This window comes from Camelina sativa, chromosome 12, assembly GCF_030686135.1.
Source record: "Camelina sativa cultivar CO46 ecotype springtype chromosome 12, ASM3068613v1".
Lineage (NCBI taxonomy): Eukaryota > Viridiplantae > Streptophyta > Magnoliopsida > Brassicales > Brassicaceae > Camelina > Camelina sativa.
In genome coordinates, this window is record NC_141891.1 from 37397817 (window position 1) to 37413222 (window position 15406).

At 33.0% G+C, this 15406-nt stretch overlaps 2 long non-coding RNA genes and 1 pseudogene across 7 annotated transcripts; 2 read left to right on the forward strand and 1 right to left on the reverse strand.

The window, feature by feature from the left end:
- The first annotated feature begins 229 nt into the window (after positions 1–229).
- On the forward strand, positions 230–4789 carry LOC104730230 (uncharacterized). 6 transcript variants are annotated; one of them, XR_015573885.1, is made up of 6 exons: positions 230–406; positions 3274–3376; positions 3466–3547; positions 4020–4227; positions 4356–4413; positions 4555–4789. It is a non-coding gene; the product is annotated as an uncharacterized LOC104730230 (long non-coding RNA). The 6 variants fall into 6 exon arrangements; XR_758409.3 differs by lacking the exon at positions 230–406 and having other exon boundaries at positions 3244–3376; XR_758408.3 differs by lacking the exon at positions 230–406 and having other exon boundaries at positions 3249–3385.
- Positions 4790–7138: 2349 nt separating this feature from the next.
- LOC104730222 (uncharacterized) lies at positions 7139–7519 on the forward strand. Its single transcript, XR_002035236.2, has 2 exons — positions 7139–7269; positions 7360–7519. It is a non-coding gene; the product is annotated as an uncharacterized LOC104730222 (long non-coding RNA).
- Positions 7520–11683: 4164 nt separating this feature from the next.
- Positions 11684–12069, reverse strand: LOC147933252 (uncharacterized; annotated as a pseudogene).
- Between the last annotated feature and the right edge of the window lie 3337 nt (positions 12070–15406).

Here is a 15406-nt window from a genome sequence, read left to right on the forward strand (position 1 = left end):
ACTTTTAAGTTACATAATATTTCCATACGTTAGCAAAACTATGTTGATTTTACATTAATCTCTTTGAAATAATACAATGTTTTATTTTTATTTTAATTTTGATTTATTTTTTAAATATAATATGGCATGACATATTGTTGTAATTTGATTGGTTGACTAAGAGGGGATAAATAAGAAGAGGTGAATCCAAGAATTTTTCTTAAAATATCCCAGAACCAATGTATCACTTGCATCAAGAAGGCTAATCTTAATATCCTCTTTGAGATTTAGCAGATCTGAAGCTCATTGAAGGTTAAGAAGCCACCAACATAAACCTCAACTTATTTTATTTTACTACAGGAATCTTCTTTGTCACCTAATTTCGAAATAGAGACAATGAATTATATTTAAGTATGATCACACATTTGTGTAGTCAATATGAAAGTTGTAAAGTCCAACGAAGCCTCATGAATTTTTTTTTTTTTTTTTGCAACTACTTCAAAAGATTATTTTATAAACGTTTTTTTTTATATATATCAGAAACATAGAGAATAAAATGAGGCCTAAAGCAAAATACAATTGAGGCCCTATTTTGTTTTGAAAAATTATTTTCATAAAGCCGTAATTTATTTTCAACTTCAAAAGTTATTGTTTAATAATCTAAGTTTAGTACTACTTAGTAATGTATATGTACATTTTATGCAAAAAGTCTCTAAAATAGGCACATATGAAAGACAATTGATTTAAAATGACTTATGGCGTAATAATATTTAGTCTTTACATACATGTTTCTATATTAATATTTTTGAAGTACATTTTGGTTTATGCCCTTTAAATTTTACTTATTTAATTTGCTTTTTATAACATTAACCCCTAAAACAATTCTATAAATAACATTGGAGAGAAACTCAAATACTAAACTTTCTTAAATTGACCAACATTTGTTACATTTATTGCCATAAGATCTTAACAACATCGATATATTCCGATTTTTCCAAAAACAACTATACCCATTAAAGTTTTAACCCATTAAATCTCCAAAACTATTTTTATGGATGTTAGAATCTCTCAAATTTAAATGATATACAACAGATTTTTCATAACAAAAGTTTACAATATCGATAATTATATTAACATTAATAAATTTCCTAAACCGAAAATCCAATTATAAAATGTCACATTAAATATGTTGAAAACCCCCATATAATTTGGTTTATTTTTTATTTTTGAGGAATTACCAAAAAAAAAAAAAAATTCTATTAATTATCATAAACTATATATATTGACATGGAAAAATTATAAACTAAAAATATGCTAATTTGGTAAAACAATTAACATAATTAAACTTCATAAAAAACTTATTTTGATTATTTTTTTACGAAAAACTTATTTTGATTTTGGTGAGACGGGTTGGCATTAATCCCATATAAGGAGTTAAGTGGAATTGTTTTTTTTTTTAAACACTTTTAGATGTGTATCAGGAAATAAATGTATTACAAGACAATATATATACCACATGGGTTAAAACCTTGAAAACACTACAAAAATCCTATACTTTGAATACTTATATCAAATACCTATAAAATTTTATATTTTTAAAATTAATAAATAATAATAAAATAGCAAATAAATACAATATAAATTTTAAATTCCCTGAGAATTTGTTAAAAATGCCCCTTTTGATATACCCCTTTTCAAAAATACCCTCTTTTCTGGCCATTTTTATTTATGCCCTCTTTTAATTTTTAATGACCATTTTACCCTTAGATGAAAATTATTTTATTCAATAAAAAGAAAAACAAAATTTTCCCGCCAAAAAATTTCCGACATATTTTCCCGCCAAAAATTTTTCAAAAAAATTTTCCCGCCAAAAATTTTTTTGTCAAAAAACTTTTGATAAAAAGTTTCGAAAAAAAAAATTTTCCCGCCAAAATTTTTCCCGCCAAAAAAAATTTACAAGGTTTTTAAAAAGTTTTATAAGGTTTCTACCTTATAAAAGCCTTATAAACACCTTGTAAAGGCTTTTACAAGATTTTTTAAAGAGTTTTAAAAGGTTTTTTAAACAACTTGTAAACGCTTTTACAAGATTTTTAAAAGGTTTTAAAAGGTTTTTAAAAGGTTTTTAAAAGGTTTTCAAATGGTTTTTAAAAGGATTTTTAAAAGGTTTTTAAACACCTTCTAAACCCTTTTACAATGTTTTTAAAAACCTTGTAAAAGTTTTTATAAAATTTTTAAAAGGTTTTTAAACACCTTTTAAATGCTTTTAAAAAGTTTTTAAAAGCGTTTATAAGGTGTTTAAAAACCTTTTAAAGCATTTACAAGCTTTTTAAAAGCATTTACAAGGTTTTTAAAAGCGTTTACAATGTGTTTAAAAACCTTTTAAAAACCTTGTAAACGCTTTTAAAAGTTTTTTAAAAGCATTTACAAGGTTTTTAAAAGGTATAAATTTCAATATTTTTGGCGGGAAAATTTTTCGATTTTGGCGGGAAATTTTTTTTTTTTCGGGAAAAATTTTCGATTTTGGCAGGATGACAAAACATTTTTTAAAAACCTCATGAAACGAAGCCTGTCGCATTTTTAAAACCCTGTCGCATGTTGTAAAGTGCAACGAAGCCTCATGAAACATTTTTTTTTTTTTTTTTTTGCAACTACTTCAAAAGATTATTTTTTTATAAATTATATATATATATATATATATATATATATATATATATATATATCAGAAACATAGAGACTAAAATGAGGCCTAAACCTAAATACAATTGAGGCCCTAATTTGTTTTTAAAAATTATTTTCATAAAGCCGTAATTGATTTTCAACTTTAAAAGTTATTGTTTAATAGTCTAAGTTTAATACTAATTAGTAATGTATATGTACCTTTTATGCAAAAAGTCTCTAAAATAGGCACATATGAAAGACAATTGATTTAAAATGACTTCTGGCGAAATTATCTTTAGTCTTACGTACATGTTTTAAATAAGAAAGAAAGATGTTTAAATTAAGAATTTAATACTAATGGACCTTATTGGGCCTTCTTTATATAATTATAATCCATCTAGATCTATCGAGATAAACCACAAAGCCGTTTAAGATAAAATGCTTTTGCTTTTGTGTTTGTTTATAGGCCCTTGTTTATATTGCCAACTATTAGAAAGAAATATATCATTTTTAATCCTGAAAAATGCAGAATCGTTAGATATATGATGAATCAACGGTCGAACCATATACAATAGTAACCGTTAAAGAAACGCGTTATGTCGGCGATATACATACATATCGATATCGGGGTTAAAGAAACGCTTTAATTTTTCTTCTCCGTCTAGTTCAATCGGCTGGTTAAAGATATCGCACAAGACTAGTTCAATCGGCTGGGATTCTTCTCCGTCTTGATTATTTGGTAATTAAGGTTCATTCCTCTGATCCTCTCTTCGTGTTTTTTATTTTTAGGGTTTTCAAATTGACTAATTGTTCTTATGTGTTGTACAGATCTAGGGTTTGTTTGTTCTGTTTGGTTTGATTCGGCCCAAAACTATTTAATCGGCGGCTTGGTTTCTTCTTCCTCCTCATGGTTAGATTTCTTCCTCTGATACTCGCTTAGGATGATGATGAATAAAGCTTTTGTAATTGTAGATTATGGCTTTCTATAATTCCGTGGATTTGCTGAGTTTTGGGTCATGAAGTGCATATGAGATCGATGTAACTTCTTTTTGTTAATCTTTGACATTCCTCAACGTATAGGTGGCTTCATTTGCTTTTTAACTTTGAGCACATGACTGTGTTTTTGCATATCACATTGACATGGTTGAAGATGAGCTCATGTGATTTGGTCATAAATCTATCATCGGCAAACATTTTGTTATCTAACGAGTATAGTCCACATCGGCTAGTCTGGGAATTTGGTAGTGGGGTATTTAGTCATGGTCTCATCTCTCTTATTTCTTTCCAAGTATTTGGAAAATTGCTTGCGTTGGTTTCATACATGTGTAAATGATTTGTTCTAGAACTCAAAAAATGTTCATTTGTGTCTGTATGATTTGCAGTAGCTTACCTCAAGGAGCTACTGGCAAAGGAAGGGTATTTAATAGTATCAGTGCCGTACAATGTTACATTTGATCATGAACAAGCTTCTAAGCAGGTTTATGAGAGGTTCAATTCCTGCTTGGACACGATTGTCTCATATGGAATTCCAACTTCAAATTTGAAGCCTCAAGATCTAGCTGACCTTCCTCTTTTCTCAGTTGGTCACAGGTGGGGAAAAAACTTTTTTCACTTCTTTCCTCAATTCAATGTGTTCACTTATTCTATACGTGTTTTTTTTTTTTTTGCTCAACCCTATGAATTTTCTAAATGCTGACTACTGTGAACTTTTTATACAGTAATGGTGCACTGTTACAAGTTTTGACCGGAAGTTATTTTGCTGAGAAGATACCAAAGGTTAGGTTACTTGTGAGCTAAAATTTTCAATATCAGTAAAATCAGCAAAGATTTGATAACCAAGATACCAAAGGTTAGTTACCTTTTTATTTGTCTTAATTCTAAGCAAGCGTGACAAATATGTTATATCTCTCCTGAAAGGTTAATGCCAGCATTTCATTTAACAATAAATCAGCAACCGAGGCAGTTCCATATTTTGAGCAGGTAATATCACCATTGGTTATGACTAGTCTCTTAAGCTTTGCTTGGTTTAGAATGTGTATTAGTTAATTGTCATTGTTCTCCTACATTTTCCTATTTAAACCTTCATTATATGACTCCGAAAGAGATCCCATGATACAAATAAAGTAGCTAAACGTTCTTATTTGCCTGATCTTATGGCTGGGGTTATTATCTTCACAATATTTGTTAATGTGTCATTTTTTTCTGGTGACAATTGATTTGATTCTATACTACTACGAAGCTTATTGAACTGTTTTTGATTCAAATGTTTTATTCACTTAGTGAGAACTCTATTCTTTAGCAGGGATTATTATATGGCTTTGCTTGCGTTGTATCATCATCACCAAGAGAGTTAATGTTTTATAGAGATAAACTTGTTCATTGTTTATGGTCATTTAATTCTGATTATAGAGATGACACTAAATCAGGTTCTTTGAATTATGATACAATGGTTTGTAAAGCACGTAATGGGGCTAACAAGCTTAGCTCTCTGTTTGAAGGAATGGCATTATCAGTCATTTGCTAGGCCATTAGGTCTTGGATTGTCTTCGTGTTTGCATATGAGTTCTATACCACTGGAATGGTCTGACTAACAAGCTTAGCTCTGTGTTTGAGTAACGGTATTTTCAGTCATTTGCTAGGCCATTGCTGTATTGTAGCATTTTATTGATGGTGTGCGTTCGTTTACGGCTCTGAATTTGGTATATACATAGTTTTTAAGTTCATTTTATTTGGTCTTGTTTTTAATTATTAGAGACTGTTGTAAAGTTATATTCATTTTTTTTTGGAAGGTGGGCTTCAATAGCTTTGACTACTGTTATCATTCTTGAGTTACAGTTCCCAGGATACTTACAAACTCAATGTCGGTTTTAGATTGTTGTTCTCTGATTGCATTTTTCAGTCACTAGGATTTGTCTCTTTTTCATTTGTGATTTATCTATCATGTTCATGTTTTAGTTAAGCGGTACCTTCATGTTTTCACGTGTACAAGGTAACTCCTTCCTTTTGTTTTCGTGTTTCCAAGTTTTTGAGGACTGAAATCAAATGGGGTACAATTGATCAGTCCACTTCTGTTCGGATTTATTGTTTTTATTTTATTTAAGGAATTGACTTTTGTATCATCTTGATTTTAGAATCAAGATTTTTTGTTTTGTTTTTGTGTTCTTGATCCAACAACAAAAAAATTATTCACTTTAATAAGAATCCAGATCCGTTTTTGGTTTTGGTTACTTGGTCTGCAGATTCTTAGTTTTGGGGCTTTTAAGTTTTGATGTTCGTTTTTGTTTTCTTTTTAAACCCAAAACAGATCATTGACAGACATTAATCTAATAGTGTTCTGTCAGATTCTATTTTGGGGACATTGTCCCGAGCAAAATCGTTAACTGTTGGCTTGGTAGTGCATGCATGTTGGGAATTGGAAAAGAGGTTGCGTTTTGTTGGATACGGCTAAATAAGTCTTAAGACAAAAGACATAGAACCAAAGAGTTCTCAAAGTTTGGTACCCTCGGCTTGTAAAAACCATAAGACATGAATAGAGAACCAAAGAGTTTTCTCAAAGTTGGGTACCCTCGGCTTATAAAAACCATAAGACATGAATAGAGAACCAAAGAGTTCTCTCAAAGTTTGGTACCCTCGGCTTGTAAAAACCATAAGACATGAATAGAGAACCAAAGAGTTCTCTCAAAGTTTGGTACCCTCGGCTTGTAAAAACCATAAGACATGAATAGAGAACCAAAGAGTTCTCTCAAAGTTTGGTACCCTCGGCTGATAGAAACCATAAGACATGAATAAAGAACCAAAGAGTTCTCAAAGTTTGGTACCCTCGGCTGGTAAAAACCATAAGACATGAAGTAAGAACCAAAAGGTTCTCAAAGTTTGGCACCCTCGGCTGGTAAAAACCATAAGACATGAAGTAAGAACCAAAAGGTTCTCAAAGTTTGGTACCCTCAGGCTTGTAAAAACCATAAGACATGAATAGAGAACCAAAGAGTTCTCTCAAAGTTTGGTACCCTCCCTCGGCTGGTAAAAACCATAAGACATGAAGTAAGAACCAAAAGGTTCTCAAAGTTTGGTACCCTCGGCTTGTAAAAACCATAAGACATGAATAGAGAACCAAAGAGTTCTCTCAAAGTTTGGTACCCTCGGCTGATAAAAACCATAAGACATGAATAAAGAACCAAAGAGTTCTCAAAGTTTGGTACCCTCGGCTGGTAAAAACCATAAGACATGAAGTAAGAACCAAAAGGTTCTCAAAGTTTGGCACGCTCGGCTGGTAAAAACCATAAGACATGAAATAAGAACCAAAAGGTTCTCAAAGTTTGGCATCCTCGGCTGGTAAACCATAAGACAAAGGAGTCAAAAGACATTGGAAGGGTAGTGCATGCATGTAAGGAAATGAGTTGCGATATGTTGGATGAGCGGACTAAAGAAAATCTTAAGACAAGATTGTGACTTGTTTGATTGACCAGAACTTGGAACAACGTACGGCTTAAAGAAGTTTAGCCCACGAGGTAAGTATATACATTCACCTAAAATGAAGACTAACAAATTCTTTTTTCTTTTCCTTTCAGGTATGTGCTTTAACACAAGATTGTGACTTGTTTGATGGTAAAATTGACCAGAACTTGGACCAATGTACGGCTTAAAGAAGTTTAGCCCAGCGAGGTAAGTATATACATTCACATAAAATAAAGACTAACAAATTCTTTTTTCTTTTCCTTTCAGGTATGTGCTCTTCAAGTTAAGGTGTTCAGATTGTCAAGACTTTTGATAGGTATATGCTTTCAAACCTTTTTATTTTTGTTTTAAGTGCATTCCAAACTTGTTTGTAATTAGTATATGAAAATCACAAGTGAGAGATGCATACAACATCCTGTACTCCAAAGTGGTAGTTTCTGGTGCTTTTATCAACCCTTTAATGAGCTTTAATGATGACACAGTTGGGAACAGATTCCAATTTGAGAGACTTGGTATTGTTTTTCAGTTTGAGAATCATAAAAATTGCTTGCTTTTCTAGATGAGCACATTGTGTATTTTGATTTTACTATTCTCTATGTTTCAGTGCTTGTGTATCGTAAGCTCTCTCATTATATATAGTGGATGTAGAGTCTCTCGTAGATATTTTAACTTATGTAGATTGTGTTTGTGTTCCTTGAACCTTGAAAGTATTTTTTTGCCTTGTGCTCTAAAACTTTTGTGATCGTTTTAAACATGTGAATGACATCCTAGGATTTTGCATCATCCACTGAGTAAATGTTGATTTTACTTTGGCTTTTGAAACATTATATTGTGTGTTGAAAATACTTAATATCTCTGTTTTGGTATTTGTATGTGTAAATATTTTTTTTTTCACTTAATGAAATAGATGCATTTTGGGATCTACTGTAGTTACTTATTTTTAAATGTCTGTGATAGTACTGCACACTATGGTAATAATATTATTGAATCTCAAATGTTTGTTTTTCGTTATGCTCTAAACCTTGGTGATTGTTCTAAGCATGTGAAACCACATTATGGAATTCTGCATTTACTATTATCTTATACACTAACTGAATTATGGTAATAAAATTAATCTTGAATGTCTTTGTTTTGCGTTATTCTCTAAACCCTTGGTGATTGTTCTAAGCATGTGAAACCACATTTTGGAATTCTTCATTATACTCTAATGAATACTGTGTTAGATTCTATATTTTATACCCCTTGGCTTGAGTGTTTACTATATCTATACACTAACTGAAAATGTCATAACTTCTCTTGTTTTACGAAATAGATGAATATAGTTGAGACTCGTGCAGATTATGATAGTATTTTAGTTAAATCATGAATGGATATGTTTCGTGTTATATTCTCAATCCTTGGTGATCGGTACGAACATGTTAACTGACAATCTCAAAATTTGCATCATACACTTGTATGATTATTATGTTAGTTTTTACCTCTTATTGTACTCTCTGCCTTAATCTTTTTACAACACTAGTGCCTATCTTTTGGTCTCTTATTTTTTTGCAGTTGGAACTCTATCGAATGTTTTGTGTATTTAGTTAGAATGCAATGTGTATTATTTCTTTATTTTGTTATATGCGTTTTGTTTTAATCACACTTTTCTTTATGATTGATGTCAATATTCAGTTGTAGCCTTTCGGTATATATCTATTCTATTTTTACCTTTCAATTTTTGATGTTGTTGTTGTTTGTGTTAAACGCACAACTTGAATTTCAATGTTAGTTTTGTTGAAAAACGTAGTTTCTGTATGGTCATGAACATACATAAAATACAGCTTTTTAGCTGTGTTAGATTATAAAATATGAACACCGTTCTAGCATTTTGGTCGGTAGTCCGATAATTATTTTATCATCATTCTTTGGATGGTATATCATTTTGCGTGTCGAAATAGTTAAGTGTGGTAAATTATACCAAATTAAAGATATACTATCAATTTTTATGATTGGTGATGAGGATGTAGATATAACTTGAAATTTTAATCGTTTGTTTAATGCTTGATATTTTATATGATTAAACATATAACTTGAGGTTGAACACTACTTATAGTCTTATACCACCAGATTTAAGTTAGTTATTCAAAGAAACTTGTATTCATGGGTATTTTGTTTTGGAAGTTATCATATTCCATTAGAAGATGGAACCGAAAACATAATAATTTTTTTACTAAAAAGATTAAAGAGAAAATAGTCTAATGCACTTTTTTTTTTTTTTTTTTTCACTGAAAGGATTATATTGATTGAAATTAAAGTTCGGTAAGGTTACAAATCACAAGATAAAAGATGAGAATGAAATTTCAGAGACACAATGATCTTTCCATAACATACAACTAGAAGAGGAAAGGATTTTACCGATACACTGTTTAAACCAAAGACATCTTGTCTCGAGACTGATTGAGCTCTCGAAGGACCATAGGGAATCCGCATACCGATTGGTGTTCACGGTCTTCAGCACAGATGGCATAACAAATGGCATAACAAGAGAATGAAACTTGGCTTTCTCCGCATAAGATGCATCTTTCTCTATAAGTGCTTTGTCAAGGGTCTCTCGGGATTTAACCGTAAAATAAACTAGACCCACTTGAACCTTTCAACGCCACAGAGAACAAGTAATTAAGCTAGGGAAATCTTAATTCTAAAAGTTCTAACCCAACACTAACCAAAGCTCAATCCCCTGACTAACAAAGAATTATAGTCGAGGATGAGAAACTTAGCCCAAACAAGGGAATCTACAGCCCATACAGGGAAGCTACAGAACCTGAGCAACTGATGATACAGATCTTAAACGGTTACAATCTGATCAGAGCAAACAGGAGACACAAGAGGAAAGCAGTAGAGAAGAAGAGATACCAAGATAGAGAAGATTCGAGATCGGCTTAAGCAAAGAATTGTCGATGAAGAAAGAGGAAAGAACCGTCGCTATAAGAAATAGGAGCCTCCACTTCGCGTATACTCACTAGAAAGAATCAGCGGTCATAACTGAGCCTATCCAAAAATCCCTTCCGTGAATCGCGAACACCAGCGGCACCCCGAGCACCTCAGCAACCAACAGAACCTATGAAACGGGAACCAACAAACTCGCTAGATCTGAACCTCCACATCTACAGAACTCCTCACCAAAAACCTCCACGCTTTACCAACCGCATGATACAATAACAAGGACTAAAAAACTAAGCAAGAATGTAAAAGAGGTGACCGACGCCGGCGCTATATGAGCCGCCACGCGCCGGTCAAAGTTTTAACGGAGGCTTTGAGAATGAGAGGCGGCGAGAGAGAAAATTAGGTTTTAGAGAGAGGGTTACTTTGGCAACCAGGAGTCTAATGCACACAAACTTATAAAATTGTGTATAAATTTATATATATAGATAAAACAAAATCAGGATGATACTATAAACTCCAAAATCTATGTTGAACTCTCTACTTCAAAACTCAAACATAAGTTACCCCCAAACACTTAAAACATGATAGTTTTTTTTTTCAAATTATATATTACATATTTCTATTGCACATTTTTAGACTACCGTTTACAAGCGTAAAGACTGAACTTTCAAATGAATTTGAATAAAAATTTATTGAATGCTAATAAATAAAATGAAAACTATGTTTTTGCTTTAAATATATAAACAGTAAATATTTTAGCTACAAATTATTGAAAAGAAATTTTGAAAGATATTCTTCTCCTTTTTTAAAAAAATCTCTAGCTCCACTCATTGTTTTAAATTAATGGTAAAAGGGCTTTTTGGTGTGTAAAAGATATAAATATATGTAACGAATTTAAGTTAATGTGGGCATACGGAAACTTTTGGAGATATTTGCTAGATAAGAAAAATAAAAAAAATTGTAAGCAAAAATCTATAAGGTGTAAAAGAAAAATTCTGCATTCACACATATTTGGGCTTTAACGTGTTTGTGAATATAAAACTAATTAAATAATTACATATTATTTTTAATTTAAAATTTCACTTACAAATATACAAAGAAAAATATATTGATTTATGAAAGTTAATATAAGTAAAATATTTTTAAAAAGGTTATAAATTATCAATGAATAAAACTAAAGAACATAAATATAACTTAATAACGAAATCATATAGTATTATTATAATAATTTAAACAGCAAGCTTTCTATAGTTGTTATAAAAAAGAACAAATTACTCTTGAGTTATCTCCTGTTCGATAACAAAGGACTTAATTTGCAATAATTATAGATTTATATATATTCGTAAAAATTATAACAAATTAGCGAATATCGTGATGTGTGATTTTTTATAGATATCTAAGTGACGCAGTCGGAAACTCTAGGATTAGCAAGCACTAAACCTAGTTAGAAATCAAGTTCTCAAACGTGAACTTGATTAAGAGAAACTCTGGAAATCCACCATATTAGAGAAGAAAACTCTCTGCTTTTTATTAATTAGAATCAAAAACTGTCTTTCCATAACCTAGACTCTCTCTATATATAGAGAAGAAACTCAAAACACAAAATAGAAAACTCTAAACAGAAATAGAAAACTAACATAAGTAGATATCAAAAGAAAAGTTAAATTCACTAAATCCTCCCTACGTTAGTCTCCTCCACCTCCGAAGAATCTTGTCCTCAAGTTCTCTTCTAGATATAGAACTCCCATCTTTATGATACTCATAAATGTCAGCGACATTAAAAGTACTCGAAATGTTCATCGATTATGGGAGATTCAGAACATAAGCATTGTCATTGATCTTCCGTAACACCTTGAATGGACCATACTTGCAAGGCTTCAGCTTGCTGTAGGTACCAACTGGAAATCTCTCTTTACGCAGGAACACCATCACTTCATCACCTTCTTTGAAAACTTTGAGTCTTCGACGTTTATCAGCAACAACCTTGTTCTTCTGTCCAGTAGCTTCTAACTTAACCTTAACAGCTTCTTTAACAGCCAAAACTTCTTCAGCCATGGTTTCAGCTGATGCACTAACTCCACGAGTCTTAGACAACTTAACCAAATCAACCACATGTCTAGGAACAGAAGTATACACTAGAGAAAAGGGTGATTTCCCTGTCGCAGAATGGAAAGCACTGTTGTAAGCAAATTCTATTTCAGGCAAAGCTAAATCCCACTGTTTTGGTTTACCCCCACAAATACTTCGAACCATATTTCCCAAAGTTCTATTAGTTACTTCAATTTGTCCATCTGTTTGAGGATGAGCTGTAGAACTTCGATTAAGAGCTGTTCCAAACATCCTCCAAAGAGTAATCCAAAAATGACTTAGAAACTTTGTGTCCCTATATGAAGTAATCGACTTAGGAACACCGTGAAGGCGCACCACTTCCCTGAAAAACAATTTGGCTATGTTGGATGCATACGCAGTCTTCTTATAAGCAAAGAAATGCGTCATCTTAGAAAATCTGTCAACTACCACAAACACAGAATCCACACCTTTCTGTGTACGAGGCAATCCCAACACAAAATCCATAGCCAAGTCTTGCCAAATATCATCAGGAACAGGTAAAGGCATATAAAGTCTATGTTCTGCGAATAGCCTTTCGATACTTGACAAATATAACACCTTTTGACAATGGCTCCAACATCTCTCCTTAAGTGTGGCAAAAAATATCTCTCCTCTAGGCTAGCGATAGTATTGTCTCTTCCCAAATGACCACTAAGACCACCCCCATGCAAATCACGGATCAACTTCTCTCTTAGCGATGAGCAAGGAATGCACAATCAATCTCCTTTAAACAAGTAGCCTTCTCAAATATGAAAATCTGAAGAAGGATGCTTCTCATTGCATTTGGCCCATAGTTACTTGAATTCAACATCACTCTCATACAATTCCTTCATAAACTCAAATCCCACAATCTCTTGTGTTAAAGTAGCTAGCAATGACACCCTCCTACTCAAGGCATCAACCACCTTATTAAGCGCACCTGATTTATGCTGGATTATAAAAGGAAATTTCTGCAAGAAGCTAACCCAACGAGCATGCATTTTGTTAATCACTTTTTGGCTGTGAAGAAATTTCAAAGCTTGGTGGTCAGTGAAAAAAATGAACTCTCTCTGAATCAATTAATGCTCCCTCTGCCTTAGGACTCTAAATACTGCAAAGAACTCTTGATCATAGGTACTCCACTTTTGTCGAGCTTCACTCAATTTCTCACTGAAGAAAGCCATTGGCCGTTTTTCCTGAGACAAAACAACACCTATTCCCACTCCACTAGCATCACATTCAACTTGGAACACTTTATCAAAATCAGGCAATGCTAGAATTGGTTCAGTACGTAGCTTTTCCTTGATTAACTCAAAACTTTTCTCTTGCTTGAGACCCCATTGAAACTTTCCTTTCTTCAAGCACTCTGTAATGGGAGAAGTAGTAGTACTGAAATCTCTTATAAACCTCCTATAGAAGGTAGCAAGACCATGAAAGCTGCGTACATCACTGACTGATTTCGGGACAGGCCAATCTCTAATAGCTTTCACTTTATCTTCATCAACATGAATCCCTTCTTCTCCAACAACAAAACCTAAGAAGAGCAACTTATTGGTGCTGAATGTACATTTTTTTCAGATTAATGTACACCTTATTTTCTTCTAAGACCTGCAACACCTGTCTCACATGCTCCAAATGATCTTTTTTTGTTTTACTGTAGATCAAAATATCATCGTAATTAACCACCACAAAAGAACCTGTAAACGGACGAAGAACTTGATTCATTAGCCGCATGAAGGTACTAGGGGCGTTTGACAGCCCAAATGGCATCACCAGTCACTCATACAATCCATCTTTGCTCTTAAAAGCTGTCTTCCATTCGCCTCCAGGCCTAATTCAAATTTGATGGTATCTACTGCGAAGATCTATCTTAGAAAAAACCTTAGAACCAGTTAACTCGTCAAGCATGTAGTCCAATCTAGGAATAGGGAAACAATACTTGATAGTTCTCTTGTTGATAGCTCTGCTATCTACACACATCCGCCATTGATTTCCTTTCTTAAGAACAAGAAGGACTGGCACTGCACAAGGACTCATACTTTCACGAATGAACCCTTTCCTTAACAGATCTTCAATTTGTTCCCTCAAAATCTCATTTTCTTTAGGACTCATACGGTAATGGGGAATGTTTGGTAAGCTTGATCCTGGAATAAGGTCAATCTGATGCTGAATGTTGCGCATAGGAGGTAATTCTTGTGGTAACTCATATGCAATTAGCTCCTTGAAATCTTGCAGAATCTCTAGTATTTCTTTTGGAGTCATTACTTTTTCTGTTATAACACTCATCAGCCCTTTAATCACCACCGGACAGATACATTCAGATTCTTTTATTGCTTCACCTAGCTCTCTTTCACTATCTATCAATACCATGAAGTTAGAATTTTCCTCCCTGAATTCTGATCAAGGTGTGAAACAAGAGCCATAGCAATCTTGTGCCCATTCCATGAAAACATTAACACATTATCTCTTCCTCGATATGTAACGTCATTATCGTACTGCCAAGGACGACCATGTATGATATGACAAACATCCATGTCAAGAACATCACACAATACCTCTTCTTTGTAATGTTTTCCAATGGAGATTGGAACCTTACAAGACAGTGTCACTCGATATCGAAAACCTTTACTCACCCATCCTAAAGCATATGGATTCTCAAGTGGCGTTGTGGGTAACTTCAGATATTCAACCAGCCCTTTAATCACCACCGGACAGATACATTTAGATTCTTTTATTGCTTCACCTAGCTCTCTTTCACTATCTGTCAATACCAAGAAGTTAAAATTTTTCCTCCCTGAATTCTGATCAAGGTGTGAAACAGGAGCCATAGCAATCTTGTGCCCATTCCATGAAAACATTAACACATTATCTCTTCCTCGATATGTAAAGTCATTATCGTACTGCCAAGGACGACCAAGTATGTGTTAGAGTTAGCGGAAGAGATTTGTGGTTTAGAGAGAGTTTAGTGTGTTGAACAAAGAGAATGTGAGAAAAGATAAGATTTTATTAGAATATCCTCTTACAACATATGTCTACAACCTTAAATAGGAGACTAAATTAGGGCAACCCCTTTTACAAGAATAGAAACATAGGATGTCGACATTAAAAGAGAGGGAGGAGCGTTTCCCAAGTGGTGATAGTGACATCTCCGAAGTCAACTTGTGCACCAGTGAATCTCTTCTTCTCATCTTTCTCCAACGGCTAGATTGGAGTGTTCTAGAACACCTAATGGGCTTGATGGACCCCTCTCTTCTATTGCTCTTATGTCTTAGATAGAAACCTCGGCCTTATTGTGAACTTGTAC